The sequence below is a fragment of the Bufo bufo genome, chromosome 5, assembly GCF_905171765.1.
Source record: "Bufo bufo chromosome 5, aBufBuf1.1, whole genome shotgun sequence".
NCBI lineage: Eukaryota > Metazoa > Chordata > Amphibia > Anura > Bufonidae > Bufo > Bufo bufo.
In genome coordinates this window covers 203994748-204020184 of record NC_053393.1, presented here as the reverse complement: position 1 = coordinate 204020184, position 25437 = coordinate 203994748, and the positions used below count along the sequence as shown (strand labels likewise).

The 25437-nt window shown below is 43.5% G+C and overlaps 1 long non-coding RNA gene across 1 annotated transcript; it reads left to right on the top strand.

Moving 5' to 3' along the window:
• The first annotated feature begins 447 nt into the window (after positions 1–447).
• Positions 448–25437, top strand: LOC121001202. Its single transcript, XR_005779002.1, has 4 exons — positions 448–572; positions 14871–14880; positions 24482–24487; positions 25428–25437. It is a non-coding gene; the product is annotated as an uncharacterized LOC121001202 (long non-coding RNA).

Sequence of the window (25437 nt, the reverse complement as noted above, 5' to 3'; positions counted from 1 at the left end):
TGAAATGTAGGCTCTGCCGTGTGCGCCAGCAGTCAGGTCCGTTACCCTGCTGCACAGTATCGACTTGCGGGCTCTGCTGTGTACGCCGCTTTGGGTATGGTTTTTTCATTTGGGCTGGTACCGTGACTCTGAGCTTGGGGTATAGGGTATTCTGGACACTCCACTGTTGCTACACTACAAGGCCACTCCAGCGTTCAAGTCTGGAGTACTCAGGGCACATGAACAGTGTCATTTGGGGGCAAGAGAAAGGAATGTGAGGTGTTTATTGTATTTGATATATACTCTCTGTAACCACGGTTGTCATTACTGTTAATACTACTGTTTATCCCCCTGTTCAGTAAAGTTACTGTTTTTGCATCAGGAGCTGGTGTCTGTGTCGCTTTCCTTATTCCATGACTTCGCTGTATCCTGGGGGTCCCTCCCCGTTCACGGTCTTACAAGAATATCACAGCCAGGGAGAAAAAAAAAAGCTAACCTTCTCCCTGACTGTGACTCTCTCCACTGCGATTGGATCGCTCACAGCCAGGGAGAAGGAGCCGCCCATTGAGAAGCAGGGCCGTCTCCTCCCCCTTGTACTTTACATACAAGGCAGGAAAAGTGAACGGGGGGCATAGCGGGCGAATGTAGCAGCGCATACAGAAAATAGTAAGCGCTGTAATATGTCATAAGTATGCCCCACAGAATCCACTAGTTATATTATAATGTCCGGACCCTTGAAAGGTCCTCTTTAAGAACTTGGCAAGCAGCCACAGGTGCCTTTGTGAGTTCTTAGAATGGTATTACTATTACCTTTAATAATCATTAGTTTAATGTGAGATAATAAATTAGGTAGCACATACAAAGCCTTATTGTTATGTGTCAGATGGCCACCGGGCCACATTCCAGAGTAGTTAATTCACAGGACATGCACACTGCAAACTGGGAAGCATCTCAGAGAGGCCAGAAGGTATACATTTTAGTGAATTTAACAAAAAGCTAGAAGCTGCAATGGAGCATCCGTAAGGAAGGATGTCTGTTACTTCACCTCTCACATCACCTCAGGTGTTGGTCATGTGCCATGTTGGTAGCATGGCCGATTGGAGATTGCTCGTTGGTTTGTTACAATGTCAGAGTGATTGTCTTTATTATGTATATGATTTGGCCGTCTGTATATGTCTTTACCACTGTTAGTAAACATATTCACTTCGACTGTGTTAAGCTTACCTTATTCCTGTGACAAGGGAAGCAGTATTTTCTGTAATTTCCCAGTCCACCCCTACTACTTGATCCTGCTCCTTGATTGTGAAGCGCTCTCTGCTCTGAGTGACAGCTGTTGTGGTCTCCTGGTTGGTTGCCAAATCGAACCCGAAATAAAACTTCATAATCACACTAATGCTTATGATAAAAGCTGCTCATAATGTATAATTGTACTGCTCTTTTCAGCCTCTATCTTCTGCTGGCAGCAGTTTAGTATGATCACAAATGCTGACAGATTCCTTTTAACCCTACATCCAGGTATGTGGACTTTAATTACTTTTTTTGTATGTCAGTATAAGGTTCACCTATGCTTAAGGCCTTCTGCACACGACCGTTTTTTATTTTTTCATTTACGGGCCGTTTTTTGTGTTCTGTATACGGTCCGTATACGGAACCATTCATTTCAATGGTTTCGCAAAAAAATCAAAAGGTACTCCATATGCATTCCATTTCCGTGTTTCCGTTTTTCCGTTCAAAGATAGAACATGTCCTATTATTGCCCGCAAATCACGTTCCGTGGCTCCATTCAAGTCAATGGGTCCGCAAAAAAAAACTGAACACATACAGAATGTACTCCTTATGTCTTCCGTATCCGTTCCGTTTTTGTGGAATCATCTATTGAAAATGTTATGCCCATGGGAGCCCAATTTGGGCTATGCGTGGGATAGCCCAATTTTTTCTATGTAATTACTGTATACTGTATATGCCATACGGAAAAATGGAACGGAAACACAACGGAACAACGGATCTGTGAAAAACGGACCGCAAAACACTGAAAAAGCCATACGGTCGTCTGCAGGAGTCCTAAGGCAACAATGTTTTTATATGTGGTTTTTAAGGAAAACCTCCTTAGAGTACCTAAGTCAGCAAAGCACAATATACTATAATACAAGCTAAGAGTTCTAATAAAGTAAGTAAGTCATCAATATGTTAAAGAATGAACTATAGTATGTAATGCCTATGTATACAGTATACATTATAAATGCAAAAAGCATACATCATATGGTACTGTGGAATAAATATAGGTTTATAGGAAAACCAGTCATAAACAGTCGTAGAGCTACAGCCTTTCACCGTGCCCTTAGACCACAGGCTTAGGTTCCTTTTCCGTCTTAATATAGTCCACTTTAACACAGGTCTGTTAGTTATTCAGAAATGAAACATGTGATAGTTTAAATTTATATCTAACAGCAATGAGAATGAATCAGAAGAAAATGCCCTCTGAATTGAATTATGCAAACCCCCTCTTGGCAAGGGCAACACATGCAATAGACACTTTCTGATGCTCAGGAGAATTTGTGCTTTGGCCTTTTGTGGATACTGCTGGAATAATTTTGATACATATGGAGGTTGTTCACATTATGAGACAGTAGATATTAGAATCCAAGGTCATTTCATTTTTCAAAAAAGTTTAACAGGCAGTAAAGTATAGACAGCTTCTCATGCAATGACATACAAGCTCAGAGAAGTTACATATTCTTGAAAGCTATAATGTAACTAAGCACCAACAACTGCACTTGTCATTGCTAATTTGTGACCTCTCCTACCATCTAATGCAGTTGTATCTCCTATTATGCAATGTTTTCAAATCTGATGCCAATGACATAAAACAATATTATTTTTAGTTACAATTATATCTGTTCAATAGTGTTGAGCGAACCCGAGCTGTAAAGTTCGGGTCCGTACCGAACTTTACGATTTTTGGTACCGGGACCCGAACTTCGCCTGAAAAGTTTGGGTTCGAGTTCGGTGTTGGGGCATTTAATAAAGCTTGTTGAAAGGCTGCAGGGCAGCCAATCAGCAAGCTTTTAAGCTCTGTGCCCTCAGAAGCAATCATAGCCATGCCTGCTAAGGGCATGGCTGTGATTGGCCGGTGCATCATGTGACCCAGCCTCTATACAAGCTGGATCATGTGTAGCACCGCCCATCAGCTCTCAGTAGTGAAGGGACAGAAAGCAGGCAGCTGAAGTGAGGGACAGTGTTAGTGCCATTTTTTGTGGGTGCAATTCACCATCTTTGCATCCCTGACACAGTAAGTTAATCATAAATCTGGCTGTTAATTCTGTGGGTGACCTTCAGCGATTTTTATTGTGGGTGCAATGCAACATTGTACTTTGTACCCCTGACACACAAATATAATAATTAATCCGTCTGTTTTTTAGGTGCACGTCATATACCCATTTATTGCGTGAAGTACACCTGCACTGCATATGTGACAAGGAAATTGATATAGTTAATCCGTCTGTTAGTTAGGTGCACATCATATACCCATTTATTGCATGAAGTACACCTGCACTGCATACGTGACAGGGAAAAAAAATATAGTTAATCTGTCTGTTAGTTAGGTGCACATCATATACCCATTTAATGCGTGAAGTACACCTCCACTGCACACGTGACAGGGAAATTGATATGGTTAATCTGTCAGTTAGGTGCATGTCATATACCCATTTATTGCGTGTAGTACACCTGCACTGCATACGTGACAGGGAAATTGATATAGTTAATCAATTTGTTAGTTAGGTGCACGTCATATACCCATTTATTACATGAAGTACACCTCCACTGCATATGTGACAGGGAAGATAATATAGTTATTCCGTCTGTTAGTTAGGTGTGCATCATATACCCATTTATTGCATGAAGTACACCTGCACTGCATACGTGACAGGGAAAAAAAATATAGTTAATCTGTCTGTTAGTTAGGTGCACATCATATACCCATTTAATGCGTGAAGTACACCTGCACTGCATACGTGACAGGGAAATTGATATAGTTAATCAATTTGTTAGTTAGGTGCACGTCATATACCCATTTATTACATGAAGTACACCTCCACTGCATATGTGACAGGGAAGATAATATAGTTATTCCGTCTGTTAGTTAGGTGTGCATCATATACCCATTTATTGCGTGAAGTACACCTGCACAGCATATGTCACAGGAAAATTGATATAGTTAATCCGTCTGTTAGTTAGGTGCACATCATATAACCATTTATTGCGTGAAGTACACCTACACTGCATTCATGACAGGGAAATTGATATAATGTAGTTAATCTGTCTGTTAGTTAGGTGCATGTTATATACCCATTTAATGTATGAAGTACACCTGCACTGCATATGTGACTAAGTGAGATAGTTAATACATCTGTTAGTTAGGTGCGCATCATATACTGATGTATTGAGTGAAGTACACTTGAGTGAAGTACACCTGCACTGCATACATGACATGGAAATTGATATAGTTAATCCATCTGTTAGTTGCTCGTCATATACCCATTTATTGCGTGATGTACTCCTGCACTGCATACGTGACAGGGAAAGTGATATAGTTAATCCATCGATTAGTTAGGTGCGCATCATATACCGATGTATTGTTTGAAGTACACCTGAGTGAAGTACACCTGCACTGCATACGTGACAGGTAAGTTAATATAGGTAATCCGTCTGTTAGGTGCACGTCATATACCCATTTATTGCGTGAAGTACACCTGCACTGCATATGCTGGTCGATCTGTGCCAGCAACACGCCAAAATGAAACACCTTCCTCAGATGCACGTATGCGTAGGCCTGAATACCGTTGTATGAATGGTGAGGCCAGAACAAGTAGAGGGGTAGTAGATTGCGTTATTGACAGTGCCTACAGTTCCTTTACATTGTTTCCCACCTGGTCCCCTGCTGAAAGTGCAAAGTGTGCAGACCGGCAAGGAGGGCAGGGGTAAAGAGTGGGTGGAAGATGATGTGGAGGATGATGAGATCCTAGAACCCACATGGAATCAAGGTCATGCGAGTGATGTGTGCAGTTCGGAGGAAGAGGTGGTGGTCACACAGCACCAGATGCACAGCAAAAGAGGGAGCAGTGTGCAAAAGCAGAGTGGCCGTCCCCTTGCCAGTATGCCTGCTACTGCAGTGCCCACCGCACCCAGGGACTGAGCACACCAAAGCAAGCTCCAATGAGTTCCCTGGCATGACTGTTCTTCAGACAATCTGCTGACGACAAAACGTGAGTGGTTTGCATGCTGTGCAATCAGAGCCTGAAGCGAGGCATGAATGTTCTAAACCTGAGCACCACCTGCATGACCAGGCATCTATATGCAAAGCACAAGCTGCAGTGGAGTAAACACCTCAAACACCAGGAAAGGTCTCAGGCTCCTCCTGGTCCCTCTTCTGCTGCAGTCTCGGCCTCTTCCTCCGCCACTCCGCAAACAGAGGATGTGGCAGTAACACCAACACCTCCGTCACCAAGCATCTCCACAATGTCCCATGGAAGCGTTTAGCTGTCCATCTTCCAAACACTGGAGAGAAAGAGGAAATACCCCTCTACCCACCCGTGATCCCTGGCCCCTGAATGCCAGCATTTCAAAATTTCTGGCTTTTGAAATGCTGTCATTCTGTCTGGTGGAGTTTTTAAAAAAAACTTATGGTGGTGGCTGTCCCACGGTACGTGGTTTCCAGGCGAGCCATCCCCATCCTGCACAACAAAGTGGTGGAAAAAATTAGGTGTGCACTGCGCAACGCCATCTGTGGCAAGGTCCACTTTACCAGTGGACCAGTAAGCACGGGCAGGAACGTTATATCTCCCTAATTGCACACTGGGTAAATGCAGTGGTGGTTGGACCTGAGGCAGATAGCAGTTTGGCGCATGTCCTTCCTCCACCGAGGATTGCAGGACGTTTCTCTTTGCCTCCTGTTTCTTCCTCCTCCTACTCTGCTTCCTCCTCTATCGCCTCCTCATCTGGTCAGCGTAACACCTTCACCACAAACTTCAGCACAGCCAGGGGGAAACAACAGCAGGCTGTTTTGAAACTCATCTGTTTGGGGGAAAAACCTCACACCGCGCAGAAGCTGTGGATGGACATGGAACAACAGACCGATGAGTGGTTGGTGCCACTGAGCCTCAAGCGTGGCCTGGTGGTTTGCGATAATGGGCGAAATTTCGTAGCAGCTCTGGGTCTAGCCGGTTTGACACATATCCCTTGCCTGGCGCATGAATTTGGCGGTGCAGAGGTTCCTGAAAAATTACCCCGATATGTCAGAGCTGCTGCAGAAAGTGCGGTCCGTCTGTGCGCGCTTTTGGCATTCTCACCCTGCTGCTGCTCACCTGTCAGTGCTTCAGCATAACTTCTGCCTTCCCGCTCGTTGCCTCATATGCGACGTTCCCACAAAGTGGAGAGACTGTGCAAGCAGCGACAGGCGATAGTGGAGTTTAATCTGCAGTGCGCACAGGTAAGTCACTTTGCGGAACAGCACCACTTTACCACCAACAAGTGGGCCTCCATGCGGGTGTGTGTGCCGTGTTGCACTGTTTCGAGTACTCCACTATGGCCAGTGCCAATGACGAAGTCCTCAGCGTTACTATCCCACTTCTATGTCTCCTTGAAAAAACTCTTCAGGCGATGATGGAAGAGAATGTGGCACAGGAGAAAGAGGAGGAGGAAGAGAGATCATTTCCATGGTTATCAGGCCAGTCATTCACAAGTGGCTCAGAGGGTGGGTTCCTGCACCAACAGAGGCTAGGTACACAGTTTTCCAGCCATGGCACAGTTCTGGAGGATGAAGAGGAGGGTGATGATGAGGAGGAGTAACCGTGTTCACAGCAGGGTGGCACCCAAAGCAGATTATGGGCATCACTGGAGCGTGGCTGGGGGGATACAGAGGACACAGATGATACACCTCCCACAGAGGACAGCTTGTTGTTGCCTCTGGTCAGCCTGGCACACATGAGAGACTACATGCTGCAGTGCCTGCGCCGAGTTGCCAACATTCTAACCAGTGCTGATTACTGGGTGTCCACCCTGCTGGATCCCCGCTACAAGGACAACGTGCCATCCTTAATTCCATCACTAGAGTGTGATTGGACAATGCGCGAGTACAAGCGCACGCTGGTAGACACTCTGCTGATGTAATTCCCACCTGACACTTGGGGCTCAGTGGAAGCACAAGGAGTAGGAAGAAGTCACTAACGCAGCTGGGGCACCAGCACCTCAGAAGGGAGGGTTAGCATGGCTGAAATATGGAAAAGCTTTGTCAGCACGCCACAGCAACCAGCACCACCAGCTGATATGGAACGTCTTAGCAGGAGGCAGCATTTCAGAAACATGGTGGAACAGTACCTGTGCACACGCCTACAAGTACTGACTGATGGGTCTGCCCCATTCAACTTCTGGGTCTCCAAATTGGGCACATGGCCTGAGCTTGCCCTTTATGCCTTGGAGGTGCTGGCCTGCCCTGCGGCCAGTGTATTGTCCAAACGTGTGTTCAGCACGGCAGGGGGGGTGATCACAGACAAGCGCAGCCGCCTGTCCCCAGCCAATGTGGACAAGCTCATGTTCATTAAAATGAACCAGGTATGGATCCCACTGGACTTGTCCATACCTTTTGCAGAAAAGACAAGTATACCGGCTGCACCCAGCCATTGTTAAACTCCAGCACGCTTTCTCTTTGTTTTCTTTTTATTTCCCAATGTTTTGGGGTCTTCCCATATTTATCCCAAAAAATAAAAAATGTATTTAAAAAAACAACAAAAATAGTGTTGGCTCCGTCCTCCTCCTCCACCACCGCTTCTACCTACACCGCCGCGTCCCTGCCTCCTCAACCTCCTACTGCACTTTGACCTCTGCCTCCTAGTTCAAGATAATAATTTTTTACTTTTTTTTTTTATTCAATGTTATTTTAATTTATTTCCCTATTCACATTTATTTGCAGGGCAATTGTCCTGCTCTTAGCCCTATTTAGCTTCTTTTTGCAGCCCTCTAGCCCTTTCTTTGACTTTTTTATAGCCATTTTAGTGCCCCAAAGTTCGGGTCCCCATTGACTTCAAAGGGGTTCGGGGTCAAGTTTTTCGATCAACCCTACTGTTCAATATTTATAATGTTTGGGATTACCATAAAATATGGCCATAAAATAAAGGGGTTCGGGGTCAAGTTTTTCGATCAACCCTACTGTTCAATATTTATAATGTTTGGGATTACCATAAAATATGGCCAGATTCACAGGAGCATAGACAAGATGTATTATCCACCCATATAACTCGTGTGACTTGGCCCCAATTCTGAGAAGCACATGGACACAGCTGAACTATCAGCTGTCATCTACACATAATATGATTCAGAGTGCTGATACAGGCAGAGACCGGAGTTTACATAGGGCTGAGTTCTCTGTATTCTCACACAGGCCGTCCTGCAGCATCATTAGGAGAACGGATTCCATGTCCAGGAATCTGACAGCAGCCATTTTAACTCCTCCATTGATTGTCCCCTAGACAAAATGAGCCATTATAAATAATTAAAGGCATTTAAGAGTTTATTTATAATAACATGTTTTTTCAGTATTTTCATTTTTATATTTCTTGGAGAAGGCTGTAAGTTTACAGAGTTCCTTTATGAAGAAAGTACTAAACTAACTGATCTGCCTCCCCCTGTAACAGCACCAGGGGAATTCTTCCCCATTATAATTTCTATGTGAGATGAGAGGGAATCCTCCGTGCAACAGCCAGCTAGCTATATATCAAACACAGTAAAGGCACTATAAAAAAAGAGGGAGTTAACATGACATAAAATTACAAAACGTATGGCCCAGGGGAGGAAGAAGTTCCACCATCTTACAACTGCACCTTGAAAAATTATGGTTTCATATTCTGCTACTACCACTGCTCTGGGATCTCAAGGTAATCGGTGTGCCATAAACTAAAGTCTGAAGTGATGAAAGACATTTATTCACAGTATAAAATAGCAAGTGGTCTAATTGAGTCTATAATAACATTTTTGCAGTTATTCCATAAGAATAGACTGCTTATTCTACTCAGTCTTATGCCTGTAGTAATATATGCGTTAAATAGCAGTATAGAAGCACACTATATGACAATTACGTCATAATGAGAATTAACACCACTTTTTGCTGTAAATTTCGCTTTCTGAAGATTGTCACTTAGGTGTCTAATTAGCATAGGCCCAAATGTGATAATAGACACCAGAAACCATTAAAGCATAAAAATTGCCTTTGCCATTAATCACTGACAACATTGGCATCTCACCGAGAAATCTCAGTAGCGCATGTAACACTGCTTGTCTCTTTATCCTATCTGCTTCCATCATATTGATCATGATGAATAAAAATAGAAAGATTTGAGATGTATGGGGAAATAAATCTACATTTACAGGACCACTTGGACTAGAGGACTATTTTAGCACTATAGCCCTGTAAATTGTGTTTGTATTCTTTCTAACAACACAGATGTTATATCTATCTACCATATTTTCCGTCCTATAAGACGCACCGGCCCATAAGACACACCTAGGTTTTTGAGGAGGAAAATAATAAAATAAAAATTTGAACCAAAAGGTGTGCTTTTGGTGGGTTTTGAACTAATGGTGGTCTGTGGATGACACTATTATGGGGGTCTGTGGATGACACTGTTATGGGGATCTGTGGATGACACTGTTATGGGGGCATCTGTGGATGACACTGTTATGGGGGCATCTGTGGATGACACTGTTATGGGGGCATCTGTGGATGACACTGTTATGGGGGCATCTGGGGATGGCACTGTTATGGGGGCATCTGGGGATGGCACTGTTATGGGGGCATCTGGGGATGGGATAACACTAGTTACGGCCTCGGGCTGAAGTGTTTACTGTGTAGCTGCAGGCAGTGAGGAGACAAATGCTGGGCACAGGAGCTGAAAGAGAAGTTCTGCAGAGCATTGCAGTTTTTCGGGCACGCGATATTTGAGCAATATTTTATACTTTTATATGTACAGATCTGTTTTAATCTATGTGAGTATAATAAAACACATTTGTCTATTGAAGAGTTGCGGTACCTCACTATGTTCAGTTCTCTTATTTAACATCAAGGAGATGAAAAATCTGAATGTGAAGGGAACCTAAACTCCAGTGATCGATTGCATCTAAAGATACTATCCACCTACCCTAATTATCTACATCCCTATGGAAAGAGTTTGAGCTGCACAGTCTTTTTTTGGATAGATAATAGCTGCATAGCCAGTTACTTTAAAAAAATTTAAATATATGATACTTCTACTGTACTTTGCTGTTCGCTCAACACTAACACCCAGGTCTTTAGCAATTCATTTGTAGCCTTTTCTAGCTTTATGCACCTTTATAACACACCTTCACCTTCATGATGTTTGCGGCAAAATAATGTTTGCATCAAGGAATAGTTCAAATTAACTAAACATTCTTGAGCAAAGATTTGTCAGTAACCAGGCATTTTGTGTCTTTACCTAATGGGTAGAGCACCTTTGAAACCCATACTACAAATCTCGTCTCCTTAAGGCCTCCTGCACACGAACGTATTTTTTTGCGGTCCGCAAAAACGGGTCCCGTTTTTCCGTGATCCGTGACCGTTTTTTCGTCCGTGGGTCTTCCTTGATTTTTGGAGGATCCACGGACATGAAAAAAAAGTCGTTTTGGTGTCCGCCTGGCCGTGCGGAGCCAAACGGATCCGTCCTGAATTACAATGCAAGTCAATAGGGACGGATCCGTTTGACGTTGACACAATATGGTGCCATTTCAAACGGATCCGTCCCTATTGACTTTCAATGTAAAGTCTGGAGTCCCTTTTATACCATCGGATCGGAGTTTTCTCCAATCTGATGGTATATTTTAACTTGAAGCGTCCCCATCACCATGGGAACGCCCCTATGTTAGAATATACTGTCGGATATGAGTTAGATCGTGAAACCTCATTTCCGACAGTATATTCTAACACAGAGGCGTTCCCATGGTGATGGGGACGCTTCTAGTTAGAATATACTACAAACTGTGTACATGATTGCCCCCTGCTGCCTAGCAGCATCCGATCTCTTACAGGGGGCCGTGATCAGCACAATTAACCCCTCAAGTGCCGCACCTGAAGGGGTTAATTGTACTATCATATCCCCCTGTAAGAGATCAGGGCTGCCAGGCAGCAGGGGGCAGACCCCCCCCCCTCCCCAGTTTGAATATCATTGGTGGCCAGTGCGCCCCCCCCCCTTCCTCCCTCTATTGTAATAAATCGTTGGTGGCACAGTGTGCGCCCCCCATCGCCCCCCCCCCTCCCTCTATAGCATTAACAACATTGGTGGCCAGTGTGCGGCCTCCCATCTCCCCCCCCCCCCCCCCGATCATTGGTGGCAGCGGGTTACTAGCAATAGTACAATAGTAAAAGATTCATACTTACCTGGGAGCTGCGATGTTCGTGTCCGGCCGGGAGCTCCTCCTACTGGTAAGTGACAGTTCATTTAGCAATGCGCCGCACAGACCTGAGGCTGTCACTTACCAGTAGGTGGAGCTCCCGGCCGGACACGAACATCGCAGCAGCCGGTAAGTATGAATCTTCTACTATTGTACTATTGCTATGTAACCATGGCAACCAGGACTGTAGTAGCGTCCTGGTTGCCATGGTTACCGATCGGAGCCCCAGCGATTAAACTGGGACTCCGATCGGAACTCCGCTGCCACCAATGATGATGGGGGGAAGGGGGGGGGAGATGGGAGGCCGCACACTGGCCATCAATGTTGTTAATGCTATAGAGGGAGGGGGGGCCAATGGGGGGCGCACACTGTGCCACCAACGATTTATTACAATAGAGAGAGGGAGGGGGGGGGCGCACACTGTGCCACCAACGAATAATTACAATAGAGGGGGGGGGGGCGCACTGGCCATCAATGATATTCAAACTGGGGAGGGGGGGGGGGTCTGCCCCCTGCTGCCTGGCAGCCCTGATCTCTTACAGGGGGATATGATAGTACAATTAACCCTTTCAGGTGCCGCACCTGAAGGGGTTAATTGTGCTGATCACGGCCCCCTGTAAGAGATCGGGTGCTGCCAGGCAGCAGGGGGCAGTCTTGTACACAGTTTGTAGTGTATTCTAACTAGAAGCGTCCCCATCACCATGGGAACGCTTCTGTGTTAGAATATACTGTTGGTTCTGAGTTTTCACGAAGTGAAAACTCAGCTTTGAAATAGCTTTAGGCAGACGGATCTTCGGATCCGTCTGTATAAAAACTAACCTATGGCCACGGATCACGGACACGGATGCCAATCTTGTGTGCATCCGTGTTCTTTCACGGACCCATTGACTTGAATGGGTCCGTGAACCGTTGGCCGTGAAAAAAATAGGACAGGTCATATTTTTTTCACGGCCATGAAACACGGATCACGAATGCGGCTGCAAAACGGTGCATCTTCCGTTTTTTCCACGGACCCATTGAAAGTCAATGGGTCCGCGAAAAAAAACGGAAAACGGCACAACGGCCACGGGTGCACACAACGGTCGTGTGCAGGAGGCCTTACTGAAACAATTGATCTTGGAAATGTCATTAGCACAGAGGTTCACTAACTGTTGTGGATGTTTACTCAATGTGATTAATAAAAGACATGAACACTACAACTGTTTGCATGTTATTAGTTTAAGTAGGCTGTGTTGGTTTAATAAATTAGCAAAGATTTCAAACATTCTGTTTTCACTTTGTCATTATGGGGGTTTCAATGCAGAAAAATAGCAACTAGATTTTTTAAAAATTTTAGCACAAATAATAATAATAAAGTTAATACTAACGGCGATCGCTCCCCCCCCCCGTCATTGAACCCCTTAGATGCCACACTCATCGCGGCATCTGAGGCTACAATTTAGGCCTTTCAGGGGTTAATCAGGGTAAATAAAATACTCACCTTATCCATTTGTTTGCATAGAGGCCATCGCAGCCATCTTGATTGAAGACACCATGCAAATTCTCACGCAGTGACATGATGACATCATCACTAGTGCATTTCTTTGTAAGTAGAGGGTGCAATGATGGGGAATGGCGATTGCACCACCCCCTGTCATTGAACCCCTCAGGTGACACATTCATCACTGATCTGATATGAAAAATTAGAGCTTTCAGGAGTTAATCAGTTAAAAAAAAAAGAAAAATACTCACCTTATTCTTTTGAGTGAGAAGAGATGAAATCTTGCGTGGTGTGGTGATGTCATAAGTCCCCACGCACAAGATTTTGCACGAGATCTTCAATCAAGATGGCTGCGACAGCCTCTTCGCGCTCAAATGTATGATTTTTTTTTTCTTACCGCCATTTCAGGGAAAATTTATTTGTTACCACAAAGCACTATTAAATTCGGCTTTGCGGCAAATCGAATGTATCCTGAAATTTGCATTGAAGTCCACTTCGGATACTTCGATTCGCTCAACAGCAGTCATTATGCCATCACGCCGGCCTGGCGTGATGATGTCGTAAGTGATGATATGTGCATGCATTTAGAGAAAAATATAATTTTAATATATGCAAATGAGCCTCTAGTGGCAATGCACATGGCCGTTGCCCGGCCGTGGCCGTATTGCGGCCCGCATACATCGGGTCCGCAATACATGGGCACCGGCCGTGTGCACCCCGCATCACAGATGCGGACCTATTCACTTGAAAGGGTCCGCAATCCGGGAGATGCAGTGCGGAACGGATCGGAAGCCTACGGAAGCACTATGATGTTCTATTTTTTTACAGTGTGGACGGATCACGAACACATTCAAGTTGAATGGGTCTCGATCCATCCCGGCCGCCGCACGTATGTTGCCCGTGCATTGGGGACCGCAAATTGTGGTCCCCAATGCCAAAACGGCCGCACAACGACCGTGTGCATGAGGCCTTACTCCTAGAGGCTCTGCCCTCTCTGCAACTAGAGCACCCTCTCTGCTTTGATTGACTTTAGGAGAATTCAGGGCTAGGTGTGATGATGGTTTCACTGCCTGCCCCTATCAAAGTGCAGAGGACTCAGCAATTGCAGAAAGAGCTGAGCTTCTAAGTGGAACAGCAACACCCCTGTTTCTCCTAGGGGCTCATTTCCATATATTAAAACTTTATTTTTCTCAGCAATGTGGGAACATATGAACATGGGAATAAGACAGATGCCAGTTTCATAGGTACAAAACTGTGAAAATCAGACATCATATAGTACATAGTTCTAATTGCTTTGCCGGAGTTGTTTCAAGCTGACAGCTCAAGGGGTGTGCCCTTTCTGGGGGGCATGTCCATTCTATAACAACTCTCTCCTTGTAAGGGCTCATTAGGACGGCATTATGCTGTCCGCAAAAATGCGGATAATTTTTTTTGCGGACAGTTCAGCATGTTATAGCTTCTAACAGTAGATTCAGCAGGTTGCAGTTGAAGGATGTAACTAAGATTGTTTGTCCACCCCAGCAACGTTGCTAAGATGGCAAGTGGCGCCATACAGATACATTTTATGCAGTTACAAAAGTATTCAGGTGCTGGGCTGGTTTGAAAATGTAGTATATGTTTGGTGGGACAACCTCATTGAGTGGTATTTGGCATGAGGTGGTGAAGGGGGAGCTGCAGTTTACAAGAGCTTACAAGTCTGTAGTGGAGAGGTGTAAGGCCCCTTTCACACGGGCGAGTAATCCGCGCGGATGCGATGCGCGAGTTGAACGCATTGCACCCCCACTGAATACCGACCCATTTATTTCTATGGGGCTGTTCACATGAGCGGTGATTTTCACGCATCACTTGTGCGTTGCGTGAAAATCGCAGCAAGCTCTATATTGTGCGTTTTTCACGCAACGGAGGCCCCATAGAAGTGAATGGGGTTGCGTGAAAATCGCAAGCATCCGCAAGCAAGTGCTGATGCGGTGCGATTTTCACGCACGGTTGCTAGGAGATGATCGGGATGGAGACCCGATCATTATTATTTTCCCTTATAACATGGTTATAAGGGAAAATAATAGCATTCTGAATACAGAATGCATAGTAAAAAAGCGCTGGAGGGGTTAAAAAAAATAATAATAATTTAACTCACCTTAATCCACTTGCTCGCGCAGCACGGCATCTCCTTCTGTCTCCTTTGCTAAACAGGACCTGTGGTAACGTCACTCCGGTCATCACATGATCCATCACATGATCTTTTACCATGGTGATGGATCATGTGATGACCGGAATGACGTCACCACAGGTCCTGTTCAGCATAGGAGACAGAAGGAGATGCCGGGCTCCACGATCAAGTGGATTAAGGTGAGTTAAATTTTTATTTATTTTTTTAACCCCTCCAGCGCTATTTTACTATGCATTCTGTATTCAGAATGCTATTATTTTCCCTTATAACCATGTTATAAGGGAAAATAATACAATCTACAGAACACCGATCCCAAGCCCGAACTTCTGTGAAGAAGTTCGGGTTTGGGTACCAAACATGCGTGATTTTTCTCACGCGAGTGCAAATTGCATTACAATGTTTTGCACTCACGCGGAAAAATCGTGGGGGTTCCCGTAACGCACCCGCACATTTTTCCGCAACGCCCGTCTGAAAGAGGCCTAAAGGTAGAGCAGCAGCACATAGAATAGACCGTCAGAGAGAGTAACACTGGTTCTTACCTAAAGGAGGCCATCTTTCTATGATGCTCTGCAGTTTGCTGTCAGCAGCTCTTCTTTCAGTGGGTGAATTAAATTGCACAAGGCCTACACCGTAATGACTGTCCTCCTGATAAAGACAAAGGTATTCTTTCACAAGATACATTATACTTGCATACACTGTAGACTTTAATACATTTAAACAGACCTGCCCATAGGTTAAGGTAGGTATCTGTCAGGGAACAGAGAGGAAGGCAAAAGGTGCACTCTGACTCCACCCACAACCCCTGTCCCTACCTACTTACACTACCCGCCCTAGGCGACGGGGTGTAACTGGGCGACGGTCCCTTACTTACATAAGTGCACAGAGGAAAGATGCGGAAGGTCAACAAGCCAGGGGTCAGAACCAGGAGAAGCGGGAGTACAAATGGAGCGGGCAAATGTAAAGTCAACAGTCAGAGCCGAGGTCAATCTAGGAGAGCAAATACGTACAAAGGATTAGACGAAGTCGAGGTCAAAGAACGAGCCGAGGTCACTAGGTCAATCAGAACAAGCAGCCGCAGACTAGAACCAAGGAACAAGGAAGCCCCAATGGACCAGTATCACAGGCAACCTGTAGCCAGCAGGTTGCCTGTATTTATAGTGAGGAGTGAGGGTCATGTGACGTGGCCAGCATCACATGACCGACAGACAGACAAGTCAAGCACCGAGTGATCAGCTCGGCTCTCAAGGCAGACCTAGGAGCAGGGAGCCTCCCAGCTAGCAAAGCCGCCCTGGGAACGAGGCCGAACACAGATCCTCACTCCCAAAGCTAAACAGCAGATCTGCGGCTGATGGAAGACAGAGTGCGCCTTCGCCGCCCTGTTACAGTATCATAGCTCAGCTCTATTTTCTTCATGTATCTGAGCTGCAAAACTAGACACAATATGTGGACAGAAGTGACACTGCGGTTGAGAGAAAAATGCCATGATTTTCAATCTTGGACAGCCCCTTTAAAATATAACAAATGTACTGGTTATATATACAGTCAGGTCCATAAATATTGGGACATCAATACAATTCTAACATTTTGGGCTCTATACACCACCACAATGGATTTGAAATGAAACGAACAAGATGTGCTTTAACTGCAGACTGTCAGCTTTAATTTGAGGGTATTTACATCCAAATCTGGTGAACAGTGTAGGAATTACAACAGTTTGCATATGTGCCTCCCACTTGTTAAGGAACCAAAAGTAATGGGACAATTGGCTTCTCAGTTGCTCCATGGCCAGGTGTGTGTTATTCCCTCATTATCCCAATTACAATGAGCAGATAATAGGTCCAGAGTTGATATCAAGTGTGCTATTTGCATTTGTAATCTGTTGCTGTCAACTCTCAAGATGAGATCCAAAGAGCTGTCACTATCAGTGAAGCAAGCCATCAGGCTGAAAAAACAAAACAAACCCATCAGAGAGATAGCAAAAATATTAGGAGTGGCCAAAACAACTATTTGGAACATTCTTAAAAAGAAGGAATGCAATGGTGAGCTCAGCAACACCAAAAGACACGGAAGACCACAGAAAACAACTGTGGTGGATGACCGAAGAATTCTTTCCCTGGTGAAGAAAGCACCCTTCACAACAGTTGGCCAGAGTCAACAATCAAGAGAAGACTTCACCAGAGTGAATACAGAGGGTTCACCACAAGATGTAAACCATTGGTGAGCCTCAAAAACAGGAAGGCAAGATTAGAGTTTGCCAAATGACATCTAAAAAAGCCTGCACAGTTCTGGAACAACATCCTATGGACAGATGAGACCAAGATCAACTTGTACCAGAGTGATGGGAAGAGAAGAGTATGGAGAAGGAAAGGAACTGCTCATGATCCTAAGCATACCACCATCAGTGAAGCATTGTGGTGGTAGTGTCATGGCGTGGGCATGTACAGTATGGCTGCCAATGGAACTGGTTCTCTTGTATTTATTGATTATGTGACTGCTGACAAAAGCAGCAGGATGAATTCTGAAGTGTTTTGCGCAATATTATCTGCTCATATTCAGCCAAATGCTTCAGAACTCATTGGACGGCGCTTCACAGTGCAGACCAACAATGACTCAAAGCATACTGCAAAAGCAACCAAAGAGTTTTTTAAGGGAAAGAACTGGAATGTTATGCAATGGCCAAGTCAATCACCTTACCTGAATCCGATTGAGCATGCATTTCACTTGCTGAAGACAAAACTGAAGGGAAAATGCCCCAAGAACAAGCAGAAACTGAAGACAGTTGCAGTAGAGGCCTGGCAGAGCATCACCAGGGATGAAACCCAGCGTCTAGTGATGTCTATGCGTTCCAGACTTCAGGCTGTAATTGACTGCAAAAGGATTTGCAACCAAGTATTAAAAAGTGAAAGTTTGATTTATGATTATTATGTCCCATTACTTTTGGTTCCTTAACAAGTGGGAGGCACATATGCAAACTGTTGTAATTCCTACACCGTTCACCTGATTTGAATGTAAATACCCTCAAATTAAAGCTGACAGTCTGCAGTTAAAGCACATCTTGTTTGTTTCATTTCAAATCCATTGTGGTGGTGTATAGAGCCAAAAATTTTAGAATTGCGCCAATGTCCCAATATTTATGGACCTGACTGTATATGTAGCCTGCAGTTTTACTTTAATTGTCCCACAAAATGCCAGTGAAATTGTACAGAATTCTGTCCTCCAACACTTGACACATTAAGTGAAAACAATGTGTGCTGTATATCACGTCCCTTGAGAAATTGCAATTTTTTTCTGAAGTAGAAGTCTTTAGGGAGAGATAAAAGCAATGCTTTGTTCTTACAACCTGTAATAACAGCTTGTTTTCTTTATGATGGCTTAACCACTTGCTACCTCGGAGGCTGCTCGAGATGAGAAATGCAAAGCTGAACACTTGTGATGTAATAATGTTTATGAGCTCAATCTCAGGGTAAAGTTAGGCACTCAACTGGCATAAGTCAAACCAAATCACTCCTTCTCTTGTCATCAATATTTTAGGTTTAGCTGAATTTTATGTTTTCGTTTTTCTGTGGTTGGTGAAGTCATAAACTCCAGTAAACTTCAAAAGATTATCTATACTTGACAGCAGCTTACCGTAACTCACTAAACAGAAAGCCTATGAAAAAAATAGTAGCTGCCAAAAGCTATAGCAAAAGTGATCTCACAGGATCATACAAGTCTACAAGACCAAATACATACGCACAATAAATTTGTTTTAGTAATGTAACAAAAAGCATTTAATAAGTAAATAAATCACGAGTCAACATCCTTTTACAATCATTGTCTGAAACCTACAGTAGCAGGCGCATATACTCTTGTTGACTCTGACCTTTGAAGAAAGTCAGATCTGAGTGTCAGGGTATGTTCACATCGATTTTTTTGCACATGCCTAACATTAACTGATCATTGATTAAAATGAGAAAATATGCTGTTTAGGGTCCATTCACACGTCCAGATCCGCAATACACCCGGCTGGCACCCACATAGAACAGAAGATCAGGGCCGCGGTCCAGAAATGCGGATGCGGACAGCACTCTGTGAGCTCTCCGCATCTCTTCCGGCCCCATAGAGAATGAATGGGTCCGGATTCGTTCTGCAACATTGCGGAACGGATCCGAACCCATTCTACGGACGTGTGAATGGACTCTTAGGCCTCTTGCACACGACCGTATGGCTTTTTCAGTATTTTGCGGTCCACAAAAAAACAGATCCGCAAAAAATATGGATGCTGTCCGTGTGCATTCCGTTTTTTGCGGAACGGAAAAGCTGGCCCCTGATAGAACAGTACTATCCTTATCCGTTATGCGGACAATAATAGGACATGTTCTATCTTTGAACGGAATGGAAAAATGGAAATACGGAAATGGAAGGCATACCAAGTACCTTCCGTTTTTTTGCGGATCCATTAAAATGAATGGTTCCATATACGGTCCGTATAAGGAACACAAAAAAAGGAAAAATGAAAAGGTCTATGACAAGTTTTGTAATTTTTATTTTATATTTTTTTCATTTTAAATCTAACTTGCCCATTGTATCCCCAACTAGGGCTTTTTTTATCAGCCATATCATGCTTGGTAGCTGACAGTTCTCAATTTCTCTTCCTTAGATGGTCCCGACTTCAGTCCCTCGCCAAGACACCTAAAGTACATGGCCATCAAGATTATTAACAAAAGAGGGGCAATACAGACACCATCACAAGAGTGGTGAATACTCCACTCCTTTTGGTCAGAAACTAATCGTGGAGTGTCTGTCTGGTGGCAGCCTGAAACTTTGATCAGGATGTTTATTAATACAGTAGTCTGGGATTTCCTTATACTGAATAAGAAAAAAAACTTAACTTTTAGTTGATTATTTAAAACGTCTAACATTAATACAAAAAGTGCTCGAAATGTTCAGTAGTCCAGGTACAGTAAAGGTTCAGATAGCTCTGGCTTGGTATAGCTAATTGTATCTCAAATACAGTGGTGGTTTTTAAGTGGAAGGACCGCTTAAATTATTATTTACCTAGGTACTCTGACCCTATAGATACTAGTCTTATCAGCGGGGAGCACCTCAAGTGGCTGTCATCGGACCACCTGCCCTGAAAAGAGTGACCCCCAGCCTGTTGGAACCTTGGACCTGTGCTAGATTACCATGTTGCTTACTAGACCCTCATCGCTCCCACGAGCTTCACTGGGTCCTCCGGCTCATCAGGGAGCAGTGCCACGGGTAGTTGCAGTACAGAATGGCAGTGGCAAGTGAACTCTGCAAACCATTTCCTTTTAAGCACCAAGTCCCGCACATAAGGAGGGCTCGTCAACGCAGGCTTTCAATCTAGGGTGGAGGGCTAGAGCTTGCTAATTTGCACAAACTCCCTCCCACCTCACTCACTGAGCAGCAGCACTGGCTTCACGAGGGGTGGAGAAGTTGCTATGGGGATGACTGACGCTTCCCCAGCAGGTTTGTTTATGTCGTGCCAAATAGTGATGAGCGGGAGGTGCCATATTAGATTTCGACGAAATTATCGAATATTCGCTAGAATATTCATCTCATATTCGTCGAAATCGAATATTCGTCATTATTCTAGTTATCGCGATTAATATGCGATTTAAATAATCGAGTATTGCGATTTTAACTTAAGGCAACTTTCCTTTTGGTTTGATATCTAGAATTAGCGAAGATGCCGAATATGACGAATGTATTCGTCATATTCCTCAAAACGAAGATAACGAAATATTCTCCATCTTTGTTTTAGCTCCATATTCGTCAACTTCGCTAATTCTAGCAATCAAATAGGAAAGTTGACTATAGAGACAGCTGTGTTTAATTCGCTATGCGATTATATTACTTTGCTTTTTTTTTTAATAAATAGAATAATTATAATTATCAAGTATTATAATTATTCTATTTATTTTAAAAAAGCAAAGTAATATAATCGCATAGCGAATTAAACACAGCTGTCTCTATAGTCAACTTTCCTATTTGATTGCTAGAATTAGCGAAGTTGACGAATATGGAGCTAAAACGAAGATGGAGAATATTTTGTTATCTTCGTTTTGAGGAATATGACGAATACATTCGTCATCTTCGCTAATTCTACCAAGCCAACCATAGTAAACCAGGTCTAAGTTGAAATCGCAATGCGATTACTTCAAGTTATATTAATCGCATTGCGATTTCAACTTAGCACTGCTATATTCCATATTTGTTAACTTCGTTAATTCTAGCAAGCTGACCCATTAGAAACCCAGCTCTAAGTTGAAATCGCAATGCGATTACTTCGTTATATTAATCGCATTGCGATTTCAACTTAATTCTCACATCCGACAGTACATTCTAGTATGGAGGCGTTCCCATGGTGATGGGGACGCTCCATGAGAAGCGGCAACGGGCACTGACTGGAGCAGCCAGGAAGCCAGGAATCCTCAGAACAGGTAAGAACTATTTTTGGGAAGTGGGAAAGAAAAAAATATAATAATAAAAAAAAAAGAATATTCGAAATAACGAATTTATAGCGCTATATTCGAAATATTCGCGAATTAGCGAAGTGCCGATATTTGCAAAAAAAAATTGCTATTCAAATATTCGCGCTCAACACTAGTGCCTAACTAAAGCCACACATGATGCAACTCTTAGTTCAAGCTAAAAATACTTATTAGGCCTATTGCACACGACCGTATGGCTATTTCAGTGTTTTGCGGTCCGTTTTTCACAGATCCGTTGTTCAGTTTTTTGTTTCCGTTGTGTTTCCATTTCTGTTCCGTTTTTCCGTTCCGTTTTTCCGTATGGCATATACAGTATACAGTAATTACATAGATAAAATTGGGCTGGGCATAACATTTTCAATAGATGGTTCAGCAAAAAACGGAACGGAAACGGAAGACATACGGATGCATTTCCGTATGTGTTCTGTTTTTTTTGCGGACTTATTGACTTGAATGGAGCCACTGAACGTGATTTGCGGGCAATAATAGGACATGTTCTATGTTAAAACGGAACGGAAAAACGGAAATACGGAAACGGAATGCATACGGAGTACATTCCGTTTTTTTTGCGGAACCATTGAAATGAATGGTTCCGTATACGGACCGTATACGGAACGCAAAAAACGGCCAGTAAACGGGGGAAAAAAAACGGCCGTGTGCAGGAGTCCTTAGTCTGCATTGCTTATAATATACAGACAAACAATTACTGTATATACAAGGGGAGGCTGTTAGACACCGAACTACATAGGCAAATACATGAAGAAGAAATACATATACAGTATATGGGTGAAACGCTAGGAGTCATGGAAGAGCGACATAGAAATGCCGCAAGCAGATCCCCTCAAGGACTGTCACCCACATATAATCAGTAGAGAGAGTATCATATAGGATCCATCTGAAATCACACAACACCAGACTCGCGGTATGATTATTGCTTAAAAGAGCTATATTAAGACATCTCATATTGTCTGATTACAAGAAAGGCTTAAATGAAAGCACTTCATTCAGACCATCAGGGGTAACACTCTTCATTTTAAATATCCATTTAGATTCTGCTCTGAGGATAGCACCATCCCAGTCACCCCCACGGGGGTTCTGGGTATATGCTGAATAAATCAAATGTTGGATGTGTTCCCATTATGTACCTCATTTATATGTCGAGCTACACTTGTGTCCTTATTGTTCAGAATGTCATTGAAATGCTCCCTAATTTTGCGTCTAAGCTCTTTTAGTTTTGCCTGTGTAATCCAGTGGGCACGAGCATTTAGCAAGATGGATCACACCGCTTGTCTGGCAGTTGATAAAGTCTCTGATGTCATATTCAGAACCTGAACCATGCCGATCTAAATCTTTTCGTGATCAAAACTTCATCACAGGCAACACATCTGCTGCATCTGAACATCCCCCTTGGTCTCCCTGATAACCATGTGTCAGATTGTAGTCGGGATTGGTAGTGGCTATTGACCAACCTATCCCTCTCCTTTGGGTGAGTGACATATTTCGATCTTTCAGAAAATGGTGTCAAGGGATCTTGAGGGCCTAACCCCTACTGTTAGGGGTTTGACAACCTCAGTATTGAAGAACATGTCTCTGTGAGGAAACTGGAGCAGAATAGAAGTCTAGTTATCAAGCCCTCTGACAAGGGTGGTAATGTTGTGGTTTTAGACAGTATCACATATGAAAAGATGTGTCTGGCTATACTTAGTGATACTAACTTCTATTGCAAAATAGAGAAGAACCCAGGTCCCATCTTTCTAACTGAATTAGGGGAACTTGTCACTAATGGCCTCAGACAAAATAAATTCTGTCAACTTGAGGCAGATTTTCTCATACCTAACTACCTGATGACGGCGACTTTATATTCATTGCCTAAAATACACTTAAGGAGATCTCACTAGATGATGAAATGCTTCTTGTGTCAATTGACGTAGAAGCATTAAATAGTTCTATTCATCATCACCTGGATCTTAAGGCAGTAGCAAGCTTCCTTGCCACTAGAAATACTGCTCTGGTGACACATAATAGATTTGTTCTTAACCTTTTGGAATTCAACCTTACTAGGAAACATTTTATGTATAATGGCCGTTATTACCTCCAGCTCAGGGACACCGCAATGGGAAGCCCCTGTGTGTTGTCTTATGCAAACTTGATCCTGGGCTGGTGGGAGGCCAATGTCATATGGTTGGATGATCTCAGCCACTTGCATCATCATACAGTATCTGCCTGTGGCTGAGATTCATCAATATTTATTTTTTGGAAGGGGACTAAGGAATCCTTCAGTAATTTTGTGGGGGTCATTAACAAAAATGATCTTGGATTGAACTTTACTTCAATCTGTGACCCCCAACATATGCCATTTCTTGATGTCCTGTTTCAAAGCGGCCCAAACAACATGATTACAACAGAGGCATTTAGAAAAGCTACCACCTCAAGCAGTCTACTCAAATGGGAAAGTGCCCACCCATACCCTCTGAGCAAAGGGATCCCAGAGGGCCAATATCTCAGGCTATGGAGGAATTGCTCAAACATGCAGGCCTTTAAACATCAGGCCAATAAGCTGCGCCATAGGTTCTGGGAGAGAGTTTATCCAGATAACATTCTGAGGACAGCATTTGAATATGCTTGTAACTCAAAAAGGGAAGAACTGTTAACTCCTAAGAAAAAGGATACCCATTAAAAGCAACCAATTCGGATTATTGGTCTCTTTGATAGTGCACATTTTGAGGTGAGACAAATCATTAGTAAATTTTGGGGTATATTATGTGATTACCCAGATCTGAAGGAAGTCATCAGTCCTTACCACAAGATTACATACAAGAAGGGGCGGCGCCTGAGGAATAGTTTGGTCAATAGCCATTACCATCCCCCACTACAATCTGACACATGGATATCATGGAGACCAAGGGGGATGTTCAGATGTAGCAGATGTGTTACCTGTGATGACGTTTTGATCACGAAAAGATTTAGATCGGCATGTTCAGGTCATTAATATGACATCAGAGACCTCATCAACTGCCAGACAAGCTGGGTGATCTAGCTTGCTAAATGCATGTGCCCACTGGATTACACAGGCAAAACTAAAAGAGAGCTTAGACGCAAAATTAGGGAACATTTCAATGACATTCTGAACAATAAGGACACAGGTGTAGCTCAACATATAAATGAGGTACATAATGGGAAAACATCCTCCATTTGCTTTATGGGGATTCAGCATATACCCCAGAACCCCCGTTGGGGTGACTGGGATGGTGCTATCCTCAGAGCAGAATGTAAATGGATATTTAAAATGAAGAGTGTTACCCCTGATTGTCTGAATGAAGTGCTTTCATTTAATCCTTTCTTATAATCAGACAATATGAGATGTCTTAATATAGCTCTTTTAAGCAATAATCATACTGCGAGTCTGGTGTTGTGTGATTTCAGATGGATCCTATATGATAGTCTCTCTACTGATTATATGTGGGTGACAGTCATTGAAGGGATCTGCTGGCAGCATTTCTATGTCGCTCTTCCATGACCCCTAGTGTTTCACCCATATACTGTATATGTATTTCTTCTTCATGTATTTGCCTATGTAGTTCAGTGTCTAACAGCCTCCCCTTGTTTGTCTGTATATTATAAGCAATTCAGACTAAAAAGTATTTTTAGCTTAAACTAAAAGATGGAAAATACAAATGTGATAGCACTCTGCATCCAGCATTCTGCCCTGCCTCCATGCTGGATGAGGCATTGGTGTACATTTTGGTCAAAGCGTAATAAGCCACTCACCACGTCAAGGTCGCCTCTATTGAGTGGTCCCTAACACTAGTTCCTACCTGTTTATGGGCCATGACAGCCACACAAAGTCCAGGGAATGCAGG